Source organism: Nicotiana tabacum, chromosome 17 (genome assembly GCF_000715075.1).
Source record: "Nicotiana tabacum cultivar K326 chromosome 17, ASM71507v2, whole genome shotgun sequence".
Taxonomy (NCBI): Eukaryota; Viridiplantae; Streptophyta; class Magnoliopsida; order Solanales; family Solanaceae; genus Nicotiana; species Nicotiana tabacum.
In genome coordinates, this window is record NC_134096.1 from 120,681,703 (window position 1) to 120,695,985 (window position 14,283).

The following is a 14,283-nucleotide window of genomic DNA, read 5'->3' on the forward strand; positions in this document are numbered from 1 at the left end:
GAATAGAGGTACCTTCACTCATACTAATTGTATAAAGCTTCTGCTTCAGGTAAAGTCTATTTTCCATCGTCCTCTTCATATATAAGGTTTTCAATTTTTTCCACATGCCTTTGGTTGTGGTTTCTACAGAAACTTCACGTAAAACCTCATTTGAGAGATTTAAAATGATACATGCTTTTGCCCTTTTGTTTATGACGACAAACTTTTTATCCGTCATTTTATCCGGCTTCTTCTCCTTTCCTTACAACGCCAAGTCTAAGCCATCCTGAATTAAGATAACTTCCATCTTTAATTGGCACATTCCGAAGTTTGCACTTCGGTCAAATTTCTCAACATAGGTCTTTGTTAGAGTCATTTTGGCTATTGAAACTAACCCGGTTAGATCCGGCTCTGATACCAATTTGTTAGGATCGTGAACTCGGGTAGTGCGAAATTTAGCCAAACAATGTCATAATGACAATAACAAATATAATGCAAGTTGATAATAACTGCAATTAAAGTATATAAATAAGACACCAATTTAACGTGGTTCGATCAAAGTGACCTACGTCCACAAGCGGAGAGGAGCAATTTCACTATAACAATAAGAGTACAAAAGAGAGTACAAAATTAGAGTAAACACTCTAATTAATCCCAAATACTCTAAGAGAATAACCTCACAAGATCACTCCAAAGAAAGGGTTCACACAAGTGTTTCTCAACACTAACTCTCATACAAAACACTCTTAATAAAGGAGGAAAGGAAGAAACAAGAAATGAAGACTCAAGTCTTGTTGGTGTATTTAAAATGAACTAATGGCCTTCCTTTTTATAGGCAAAACATTCTTGGCCTCTTAGGTGTAAAAGAAGAGATACAACTTGTGCAAATGATGTCCAGCACATAATGCAATATTTTTGGGTCTCAAAGAATATTGCCAACAAAATCTACACTTTGCAAAGATACTTATGCTTATGTGAGATGGACTCTATTAGCCAAAATATTGGCCATAATTACAAATCTCCACCTTGACCTAATTTTGGCTGATATAGTAAGTTTGTTCCACCTTCTCCGCAAAAGCCCCAATGGGCATATGTCAAAATTTAATGCCATCAAAATCAGACCAGTTGTATGATACCGAATCTGTAGTAGGGTCTATAACAGTGAATCCCAATAAAGTATACAACGAACCAGATCTATGTACTTTCATGATCACAAGAGCACCTTGAATTGTTTTTAGAACTCCACCTTCACCAATGAATTTGCACCTAAGGGATTCTAAAGTGCCCAAAGAGATGAGATTTTCTTCAACTCGGGAACATATCTAGCATCGGTGAGAGTTCTCACCACACCATCGTGCATTTGGATCTGAATTGTACCTTTGCCAATAATGTTACAAGTAACATTGTTACCCAGTTGGACAACTCCACCTGCAACTAAATCATATGTAGAAAATAAGTTTTTGCTAGGACACATATGATATGAACAACCGGAATCTAAAATCCACTCATTGTCTAATCTGAAATTAGTTTCAGTTGCTAAAAATATAGTTCCCTCAATCTCATCAGTTGCTACAGTTGCTTCGGCGATGTCAGTATTTTTGTCCTCATTTTTTCTTTCTTTATGCTTTTCTTTATTTTTCAGTTTATAGCATTCAGAGATAATGTGACCTTTCTTATGACAATAGCGACACTCTAAATTATTGTATCTGGATATGGAGTCGGATTTGCCACTAACAAACAAGCCAACTTTCGCTTGAGCTCCACTAGTTTTCCTAGTAATATCACTATATATCTGTTCTTTTAATTTTAAAATAGATTTAATATCCTTATAAGAGATATTATTGTCACGACCCAAAACCTAGCCCATCGTGACGACGCCTATATCAATACTAGGCAAGCCGACAATCTCAATAAACCACATATCTTTTAAATACGAAAACATAATGATTAATTTCAGCGGAAGAAAATCTCACACGTACAAATATAAATACTCTCAAAACCCAGTGTCACTAAGTACATGAGCATCTAATATAAATACAAGTTTAAAAATTATGATCTATAATAGTCTGAGACCAAATACAGTATACAAGGAGATAGAGAAGGAGAGACAAGGTCTGCGAAACACGGAAGCTACCTCAAAATCTTTTGAAAATCAACTGCGCGAAAGGATCAACACCCGCTATGTCCAGGAATACATGGATCTGCACACGAAGTGCAGGGTGTAGTATGAGTACAACCAACTCAGCAAGTAACAATAATAAATAAGGAACTGAAGATAGAAACGAGTTACACAGTTATGGTTCATTTCCAGTAATTCCAGCAAAGAATAGACATGCTATCAAATCTGGCGGTTTAATGTCAAATCAATTTTTATACAGTTCCTGTTCATGTAATCCGTAGATAAAAATCTTTCAGAGATTTCACAACAATGACAGATAGAAACTAAGTGCAACAACAAATGGAAATCAAGTACAACCTCTTAGGACAACAATCACTCACTAGGCTCCCAGCCCTAATCACTCCCTGGGCTCCCAGCCCTCATCACTCACTCTCAATGGGTACCTGCGCTCACTGAGACTGTACATACTTCGGAGGGGCTCCTACAGCCCAAGCGGTATAATCTACACGGGCAACTCATGTACCATAATATAAATATCTGTATCCGCACGGCCAACTCACATGCTGCACGGCCAACTCAGGTGCTATAGTATAATATAACGATCCGCACGGCCAACTCACGTGATGCACGACCAACTCATGTGCTATAGTATAATATAAGGATCTGCACGGCCAACTCACGTGCTGCACGGACAACTCATGTGCTATGATATAATTATCTCACAATCAGGCCCTCGGCCTCTCTCAGTCATAAATCTCCCCAGTCTCTCGGGCTCTCATTAATCATGAAATCAGCCCAAACAACAATGATATGATGTATCAATAATAATAACATAGACTGAGATAAAATATGCAAGTAAAAATTGAGACTGAGTACATATAGCATTTAGCAGGCAATTCAACAAGTACGTGACCTCTGTGGGTCCCAACAGTACTATCACATAGTCTAAGCATGATTTCTAACATGATTTACAGTCAAATCTTATCAACACATAGAGAGAATATAGCTAGCAACAAATTATTCAACTTTACAGTTTTTCCAGGACGGACAAGGTCACAATCCTCTCGGTACACGCCCACACGCCCGTTACCTAGCATGTGCGTCACCTCCAAAATAATCACATGATACCAAAATCCGGGGTTTAATACCCTTAGGACCATATTAAAAACGGTTACTTACCTCAGAGCGTGCAATTCTTTACTCTGCTATGCCTTTGCCTTGCAAATCGGCCTCCGAATACCTCGAATCTAGTCACAAATAATTCATTTCAGTCAATAAAATTTATTGGAATTAATTCCATAAGAAAATGCTAATTTTCCATAAAAATCTGAATTTTAGCTCAAATATCGCTCGTGGGGCCCATATCTCGGAACTCGACAAAAGTTATAAAATCCGAAAGCCCATTCAACCACGAGTCTACCCATACCAATTTTATCAAATTCTTACCTCAACTCGACCCTCAAATCTACAAATCTTATTTCCAAATTTTTAAGTTTCAATCTCCGATTTACACCTCAAAATCATGTAATCTAGTCGGATTATTCGATAATAATTCAATATTATGGAGTAGAAATGATCACAAGGGACTTACCTCAAGTTTTTCTTGAAAATATATCAAAAATCGCCTCTCCTCAAGCTCCAATTTGTAAAAAATGGCGAATGGTACGAAGTCCTTATTTTTATAATTCTGCCTAGACAACCTCGGTTCTGCCTCGATCTTGGCCTTCTATCGAGGTCCTCGATCCTAGGCATTGATCCTGGCTTCGACCCTGCCTTCGACCGTGGCCCTCGACCCTGGGCTCGATCATGGCTTCGATCGTGGCCCTCGACCCTGGGCTCGATACTGGCAGGTTCTGGGCTCGATTCTGAGAGATTTCTAAGCTCGAATCTGACAAAAGAAATTTCCAACATAAGGAAATTGCAGCAGCTGATGTAGTTCAAATCTTTGATCCGTTAACCATCCGAAATTCACCCTAGGCCCTCGGGACCTTAACCAAATATACCAACAAATCCTAAAACATCATACGAACTTAGTCGAATCCTCAAATCACCTAAAAAAATGCTAAAACCATGAATTACGCCCCAATTCAAGCCTATTGAACTTTGAAATATCTAGTTTCTACAAATAACGTCGAAACCTATCAAATCACGTCCGATTGACCTCAGATTTTGCACACAAGTCATAAATGACATAACATACCTATTAAACTTTAAGAATCGGATTTGACCCCGCTATCAAAAAGTCAACCCTTCGGTCAAACTTTCCAAGAATTCAACTTTCGGCATTTCAAGTCTAATTCCTCTATGGACCTCCAAAAATTCTTCCGGACACGCTCCTAAGTCCAAAGTCACCATACGGAGCTATTGGAATTATCAGAATTCGAATCCAAGGTCGTTTACATATAGGTCCATATCCGGTCCACTTTTCTAACTTAAATTTTCAATTATGAGACTAAGTGTCTCATTTCATTCCGAATTACTTCCGGACTCGAACCAACTAACCCGATAAGTCATAAATCAATTACAAGACATAAATTGAGCAGTAAATGGGAGAACGGGGTTATAATATTCAAAACGACCAGCCGGGTCATTGCATTCTCCCCCTTTTAAACAAACGTTCGTCCTCGAACGGGTTTAGAATAATACCTGGAGTCTCAAATAAGTGTGGATATTTGTTTTGCATCTCCTGCTCAATCTCCCAAGTAGCTTCTCTGACTGGCTGGACCCTCCACTGCACCTTCACTTATGCTATGTTCTTTGACCTCAGCTTTCGAACCTACCGGTCTAAAATAGCCACCAGCTCCACATCATAAGTCAAATTACCGTCCAGCTGTACTGTACTGAATTCCATAATGTGAGACGGATCCCCGACATACTTTCGGAGCATGGATACATGGAATACTAGATGAACACCTGATAGACTAGGTGGCAAAGAAGGTTCATAAGCCACCTCCCCAATTTTCTTAAGTATCTCAAAAGGCCCAATATACCGAAGGCTCAACTTGCCCCTTTTCCCGAACCTTAACACACCCTTCATGGGTGAAATCTTGAGCAGATTCTTCTCCCCAACCATGTGAACAACATCACGAACCTTCCTATCGGCATAACTCTTCTGTCTAGACCGTGCCGTGCGAAGCCGTTCCTGAATTATTTTGAACTTCTCTAAAGCATCCTGAACCAAGTCAGTACCCAATAGTCTAACCTCACCAGGCTCAAACCAACCCACCGGAGACCGACACTGTCTCCCATATAAAGCTTCATACGAAGACATCTGAATGCTTAACCGATAGCTATTATTGTAAGCAAACTCTGCGAGTGGCAGAAATTTATCCCAAGAACCCCCAAAATCAATGACACAAGCGCGTAGCATATCCTCCAATATCTGAATAGTGCGCTCGGATTGTCCGTCCGTCTGAGGGTGAAATGTTGTACTCAACTGAACCTGTGTGCCCAATTCTCGCTGCACTGCCCTCCAAAACTGTGAGGTAAACTGCGTACCCCGATCTGAAATAATGGACACCGGCACACCGTGTAGGCGAACAATCTCGCGAATATAAATCCCATCCAACCGCTCTGAAGAATAATTAGTACCGACTGGAATAAAATGCGCAAATTTGGTCAACCGATCTACTATCACCCAAACAGCATCAAACTTTCTCAAAGTCCATGGGAGTCCAACTACGAAGTCCATGGTAATACGCTCCCACTTCCACTCCGAAATTTCAAGTCTCTGTAGCAATTCGCCCGCTCTCAGATGCTCGTACTTTACCTGTTGACAATTTAAACACCGAGATACAAACCCAACTATATCTTTCTTCATCCGCCTTCACCAATAGTGTTGTCTCAAATCCTTATACATCTTCGCGGCGCCTGGATGAATAGAGTAGCGCAAACTGTGAGCTTCCTGAAGAATCAGCTCACGCAAACCATCTACATTAGGTACACATAGCCTACCCTGCATCCGTAATACACCGTCATCTCCAATAGTGATTTCCTTGGTATCATCGTGCTGAACCATGTCCTTAAGGACAAGCAGATGTGGATCATCATGCTGGCGCTCTCTGATGCGATCATATAAAGAAGACCGAGAAACCACACAGGCCAAAACTCGATTCGGCTCGGAAACATCCAATCTAACAAACTGATTAGCCAAAGCCTGAACCTCCAAGGCTAAAGGCCTCTCTGCTACCCGTAAGTATGCTAAGCTGTCCAAACTCTCTGCCTTATGACTCAAGGCATCGGCCACCACATTGGCCTTTCCAAGATGATGGAGAATAGTGATATCATAATTCTTAATCAACTCTAACCACCTTCGCTGCCGCAAATTAAGATCCTTCTGTTTAAACAAATATTGTAGACTCCGATGATCTGTATATACCTCATACTGGTCACCGTACAAGTAATGCCGCTAGATTTTTAAGGCATGAACAATAGCTGCTAACTCAAGGTCATGGACTGAATAATTATTCTCATGTACCTTTAACTGTCTAGACGCATAGGCAATCACCCTACCGTCTTGCATAAGTACTGCGCCGAGACCAATCCGCGACGCGTTACAATACACAGTATAAGACTCTGAACCTGTAGGCAATACCAATACTGGAGCTGTAGTCAAAGCTGTCTTGAGCTTTTGAAAGCTCTCTTCACATTCATCCGACCACCTGAACGGAGCACCTTTTTGGGTCAATTTAGTCATAGGCGATGCAATAGACGAGAATCCCTCCACGAAGTGACGATAATAACCAGCCAAGCCGAGAAAACACTAAATCTCAGTAACTGAGGATGGTCTGGGCCAATTCTAAACTGCTTCTATTTTCTTTGGATCCACCTTAATTCCTTCACTGGACACTATATGTCCCAAGAATGCCACCGAACTAAGCCAGAACTCACACTTAGAGAATTTAGCATAAAGTCTCTCATATCTCAGCCTCTGTAATACAATACCCAAGTGTTGTGCATGCTCCTTCTAGCTACATGAGTACACCAAAATATCATCAATAAATACCACGACAAATAAATCAAGATATGGCTGAAATACACTATTCATCAAATGCATAAATACTGCTGAGGCATTTGTTAGCCCCAAAAGACATCATAAGAAATTCATAGTGGGCATAACGAGTCTTGAATGCCGTCTTTAGAATATCCGAATCCCGAATTTTCAACTGGTGATACCCAGACCTCAAATCAATTTTGGAGAACACCCTCACTCCCTGAAGCTGGTCAAGTAATTCATCAATACGCGGCAATGGATATTTATTCTTGATTGTAACTTTGTTCAACTGCCTATAATCAATGCACATTCGTATAGTACCATCTTTCTTTTTCACAAACAGAATCGGTGCACCCCAAAGTGACACACTAGGCCTAATAAACCCCTTTTCAAGAAGTTCTTGAAGTTGCACTTTCAATTTTTTTAACTCAGCTGGTGCCATACGATACAGAGGAATAGAAATGGGCTGAGTGACCTGAACCAAGTCAATACCAAAATCAATATCCCTATCGGGTGGCATACCCGGCAGGTCTGCAGTAAATACATCTGAAAAGTCTCGCACGACCGGTACTGAATCAATAATAGGAGCATCTGCATCAACATCTCTCACAAAGGCCAAATATGACAAGCATCCCTTTCTAAACATACGTTGGGCCTTCAAATAAGAAATTACCCTGCTAGGAACAAGATCTAGAGAACCCCTCCATTCAACCTTTGGCAACCCGACATCGTCAACGTCACGATTTTTGCGTGACATTCCAGAATAGCATGACATGGAGACAACCAATCCATATACAGGATTATATCAAAATAAACCATACCGAGTAATAAGAGATCAACGCTAGTCTCCAGTTCCTCAATAGTTACCACACATAACCGATACACACGATCCACAGTAATAATATCGCCCACCGGTGTAGATACACAAACAGGTGAAACTAAGGACTGACATGGCATATCTAGATAATGAGAAAAATATGATGATATATATGAATAAGTGGAACCAAGGTCAAATAATATAGAAGCCTCACTATGGCACACTAAAACAATACCTGTGATCACTACGTCTGAGGCAACATCTGGCTTGGCAGGAAAAGCATAGAATCGATCATGCCCGCCTCCTGATCGGCCTCCCCCTCTTGGGTGACCCCTAGCTGCCTGACCCATACCCCAGGATGGCAGGGTGTGTGGTGTAATTGATGGTGTTGGTGCTGTCGGTCGAGAACTCTGATGTGAAACCCCACTCAACAGCCTAGGACACTCTCTCTTGAAATGACCAAATTCTCCGCACTCAAAACAACCCCTCCTTTGATGGAACTGCTGCTCCTGATAACCCGAGGAATGACCTGTAGAAGCCTGTGTGGACGAGGTATGATAAGAACTCTGCGCTGGTAGTGCACTGAATGAAGACTGGCCTGAGTGAGCATTGTAAGAACCATGGCTAGATGATGCACCACGATGAGCTGGACGACCCGTCTGAGCGTGTCTGTAAGAATGACCCCTACCACGATGAAACTGATCCCCTAAAGGAACACCGTTGTAATCACCCGGACCACGAGGCCTCTTAGCCTCTCTCTCTCTCTCTCTCCACTTTCCTGGCTACGAACCATCTCTATCTGCCGAGCAATGTCCACCACCTTATCAAAAGTAGCACCAGATACTCTCTCCCTAGTCATAAGTAATCACAGCTGATATGTGAGGCCATCAATAAATCTCCTAATCCTCTCCCTATCAGTGGGAACCAACCAGACTGCGTGACGAGCCAACTCAGAAAATCTCATCTCGTACCGCGTCACGGACATATCACCCTGGCGAAGCTGCTCAAACTATCTGTATAGCTCTTCTCTGTGGGACTGAGGTACGAACTACTCCAAAAAGACCACGGAGAACTGATTCCAAGTAAGGGGTGCTGCGCCAATAGGCCTACGCCTCTCGTAAGTCTCCCACCATCTGAGTGCAGCCCCAGAAAACTGAAAAGTAGTGAATGAGAACCCACTGGTCACCAGAATACCTGCTGTCCGAAGCATCCGTTGGCACCTATCTAGAAAATCTTGAGCATCCTCTGACTCAGTACCGCTAAATGGTGGAGGCCGAAGCCTCTCAAATCTATCAAGTCTCCTCTGCTTATCGTCTGCCATAACAAGAACTACCGGGGCCTGAGTAGTTGCAACTGGCTGGGCTGGTAGCGCTCCCGGTATCTGAAGTCCCTGTACTACCTAGTCTGGAGTACGGGTAATAGGGGTATGAGTACCTCTCCCATCCTGAGAAGTGGCAGGTGCGGCCTAATACGAAACCACCGGAGCAAGACCAGTGCAGGCTGCCAATATCTGGGCCAAAGTCTCCTGAATGCCTGCAATCTCAATGGGCATAACTGGTGCCTGAGTTGATCCTGTCGGCTCAACTATATCTAGAATCTGCTCCTGAGCTGGAATAACTGGTGGTACTACAGGTGATGTTCCAACTGTGGTACGAGCTACACCTCGACCTCGACCTCGACCTCGGCCCTGGCCTCTACCACGGCCCCGACCTCTCGCGGCCCTAACTGGTGGCACTAGTGGCTGACCGTCCGATGCGGTAGTACGTGTCCTCACCATCTGTGAGAGAATAGAATAGCAGAAATTTAGTTTCCAGAATCAACAAATTCGCACGACAAAATACAAAGAAAGTGAAATTTTCCTAAGGGTTCCGCAACTTCTCAAAGATAAGTACAGACGTCTCCGTACTGATCCACAAGACTCTACTAAACCTGCTCATGACTCGTGAGACCTACTTAACCTAGGGTCTGATACCAACTTGTCACGACCCAACACCTAGCCCATCATGACGGCGCCTATCTCAATACTAGGCAAGCCGACAATCTCAATAAACCACATATCTTTTAAATACGAAAACATAATGATTAATTTCAGCGAAAGAAAATCTCACATGTACAAATATAAATACTCCCAAAACTCGGTGTCACTGAGTACATGAGCATCTAATATGAATACAAATCTGGAAAATATGATCTATAATAGTCTGAGATCAAATACAGTAAACAAGGAGATAGATAAGGAGAGATAAGGTCTGCGGAACACGTCAGCTGCCTCAAAATTTCCTGAAAATTAACTGCGCAAAAGGATCAACACCTGCTATGTCCGGGAACACCTGGATCTGCACACGAAGTGCAGGATGTAGTATGAGTACAACCAACTCAAGAAGTAACAATAATAAATAAGGAACTGAAGATAGAAACGAGTTACACGGTTATGGTTCATTTCCAGTAATTCCAGCAAAGAATAGACATGCTATCAAATCTGGCGGTTTAATGTCAAATCAATTTTTATACAATTCCTGTTCATGTAATCCGTAGAAAAAAATCTTTCAGAGATTTCACAGCAATGACAGATAGCAACTAAGTACAACAACAAATGGAAATCAAGTACAACCTCTGAGGACAACAATCACTCACTGGGCTCCCAGCCCTCATCACTCACTCTCAATGGGTACCCGCGCTCACTAGGGGTGTACAGACTCCGGAGGGGCTCCTACAGCCCAAGCGTTATAATCTGCACGGACAACTCACGTGCCATAGTATAAATATCTGGATCTGCACGGCCAACTCACATGTTGCACGGCCAACTCACGTGCTATAGTATAATATAAGGATCCGCACGGCCAACTCACGTGCTGCACGGCCAACTCACGTGCTATAGTATAATATAAGGATATGCACGGCCAACTCACGTTCTATGACATCAATATATCCCAATCAGGCCGTCGGCCTCTCTCAGTGATAAATGTCTCCAGTCTCTCGGGCTCTCATTAATTATGAAATCAGCCCAAACAACAATGATATGATGTATCAATTATAATAACAGAGACTGAGATAAAATGTGCAAGTAAAACCTGAGACTGAGTACATATAGCATTTAGCAGGCAATTCTACAAGTACGCGACCTCTGTGGGTCCCAACAGTACTATCACATAGCCTAATCATGATTTCTAACATGATTTACAGTCAAATCTTATCAACACATAGAGAGCATATAGCTAACAACAAATTATTCAACTTTACAGTTTTACCAGGACGAACCAAGTCACAATCCCCTCGGTGCACACTCACACGCCCGTCGCCTAGCATGTGCGTCACCTCCAAATAATAACATGATACCAAAATTCGGGGTTTAATACCCTCAGGACCAGATTTAAAATTGTTACTTACCTCAGAGCATGAAATTCTTTACTCTACTATGTCTTTGCCTCGCAAATCGGCCTCCGAATGTCTCGAATTTAGTCACAAATAATTCGTTTCAGTCAATAAAATTTATTGGAATTAATTCCATAAGAAAATACTAATTTTCCATAAAAATCTGAATTTCAGCTCAAAAATCGCCCGTGGGGCCCACGTCTCAGAACTTGACAAAAGTTATAAAATCCAAAAGCCCATTCAACCACGAGTCTACCCATACCAATTTTACCAAATTCTGACCTCAACTCGACCCTCAAATCTACAAATCCTATTTCCAAACTTCTAAGTTCCAATCTCCGATTTACACCTCAAATTCATGTAATCTAGTCGGATTATTCGATGATAATTTAATATTATGGAGTAGAAATGAATATAAGGGACTTACCTCAAGTTTTCCTTGAAAATATATCAAAAATCGCCTCTCTTCAAGCTCCAATTTGTCAAAAATGGCGAATGAGACGAAGTCCCTATTTTTATAATTCTGCCCAGACAATCTCGGTTCTGCTTCGATCTTGGCCTTCGATCGAGGTCCTCGATCCTGGGCCTCGATCATGGTTTCGACCCTGCCTTCGACCGTGACCCTCGACCCTAGGCTCGATCATGGCTTCGATCGTGGCCCTCGACCCTGGGCTCGATTTGGACTCGATTCTGGCAGGTTCTGGACTCGATTCTGAGAGATTTCTGGGCTCGAATCTGGCAAAAGAAATTTCCAACAGAAGGAAATTGCAGCAGCTGCTGTAGTTCAATATTTTGATCTGTTAACCATCCAAAATTCACCCGAGGCCCTCGGGACCTCAACCAAATATACCAACAGGTCCTAAAATATCATATGAACTTAGTCGAATCCTCAAATCACCTCAAACAACCCTAAAACCATGAATTACGCCCCAATTCAAGCCTATTGAACTTTGAAATTTCAAGTTTCTACAAATAATGCCGAAACCTATCAAATCACGTCCGATTGACCTCAAATTTTGCACACAAGTCATAAATGACATAATATACCTATTAAAATTTTCAGAATCGGATTTCGACCTCGCTATTAAAAAGTCAACCCCTCGGTCAAACTTTCCAAGAATTCAACTTTCGGCATTGCAAGTCTAATTCCTCTATGGACCTCCAAAAATTCTTCCGGACACGCTCCTAAGTCCAAAATTACCATATGGAGCTATTGGAATTATCAGAATTCGAATCCGAAGTCGTTTACACATAGGTCCATATCTGGTTCACTTTTCTAAGTTAAATTTTCAATTATGAGACTAAGTGTCTCATTTCATTCTGAATTCCTTCCGGACCCGAACCAACTAACCCAATAAGTCATAAATCAATTACAAGAAATAAATTGAGCAGTAAATATAGGAACGAGGTTATAATATTCAAAACGACCGGCCGGGTCGTTACAATTATCCTTTGCATAGAGCATAATATCTCTTATATGCTTAAAAGATGGGGGTAGAGAACAAAGCATTAACACGGCTTGATCCTCATCTTTAATTTCAGCATCTATATTACTCAAATCCATAAGAATGGAATCAAAGATGTCAAGATGAGAGAGAATAGAGGTACCTTCACTCATACGAATTGTATAAAGCTTCTGCTTCAGGTAAAGTCTATTTTCCATCGTCCTCTTCATATATAAGGTTTTGAATTTTTCCCACATGCCTTTGGTTGTGGTTTCTACAGAAACTTCACGTAAAACCTCATTTGAGAGATTTAAAATGATACATGCTTTTGCCCTTTTGTTTATGATGGCAAACTCCCCATCCGCCATTTTATCCGGCTTCTTCTCCTTTCCTTACAATGCCAAGTCTAAGCCATCCTGAATTAAGATAACTTTCATCTTTAATTGGCACATTCCGAAGTTTGTACTTCGGTCAAATTTCTCAACATAAGTCTTTGTTAGAGTCATTTTGGCTATTGAAACTAACCCAGTTAGATCCGGCTCTGATACCAATTTGTTAGGATCAGGAACTTGAGTAGTGCAGGAATTTAGCCAAACAATGTTATAATGACAATAACAAATACGATGCAAGTTGATAATAATGGAAATTAAAGTATATAAATAAGACACTAATTTAACGTGGTTCGGTCAAAGCGATCTACGTCCACAAGCGGAGAGGAGCAATTTCACTATAACAATAAGAGTACAAAAGAGAGTACAAAATTAGAGTAAACACTCTAATTAATCCCAAATACCCTAAGAGAATAACCTCACAAGATCACTCCAAAGAAAGGGTTCACACAAGTGCTTCCCAACACTAACTCTTATACAAAACACTTTTAATAAAGGAGGAAAGGAAGAAACAAGAAATGAAGACTCATGTCTTGTTGGTGTGTTTAAAATGAACTAATGGCCTTCCCTTTTATAGGCAAAAAAGTCTTGGCCTCTTAGGTGTAAAAGAAGAGATACAACTTGTGCAAATGATGACCACCACACAATGCAATATTTTTAGGTCCCAAAGAATATTACCAAACAAAGTCTACACTTTGCAAATATGCTTATGCTTATGTGAGATGGACTCCATTAGCCAAAATATTGGCCATAATTATAAATCTCCACCTTGACCTAATTTTGGCTGATATAGTAAGTTTGTGCAAAATCCCTAATGGGCATATGTCAAAATTTAATGCCATCAAAATCAGACAAGTTGTCTGATACCGAAACTGTAGTAGGGCTTATAACATTGGAGTCCAAAAGAGTATACAACGAATCAGATCTGTGTGCTTTCATGATCACAAGAGCACCTCGAAAACTTTTTAGAACTCCATCTTCACCAGTGAATTTGCACCCAAGGGATTCTAAAGGGCCCAAAAAGATGAGATTTTTCTTCAACTCAGGAACATATCTAACATCGGTGAGAGTTCTCACCACACAATCGTGCATTTTGATCCGAATTATACTTTTTTTAATAACGTTACAAGTAACATTGTTACCCAGTTGGACAACTCCACCTGCAACTA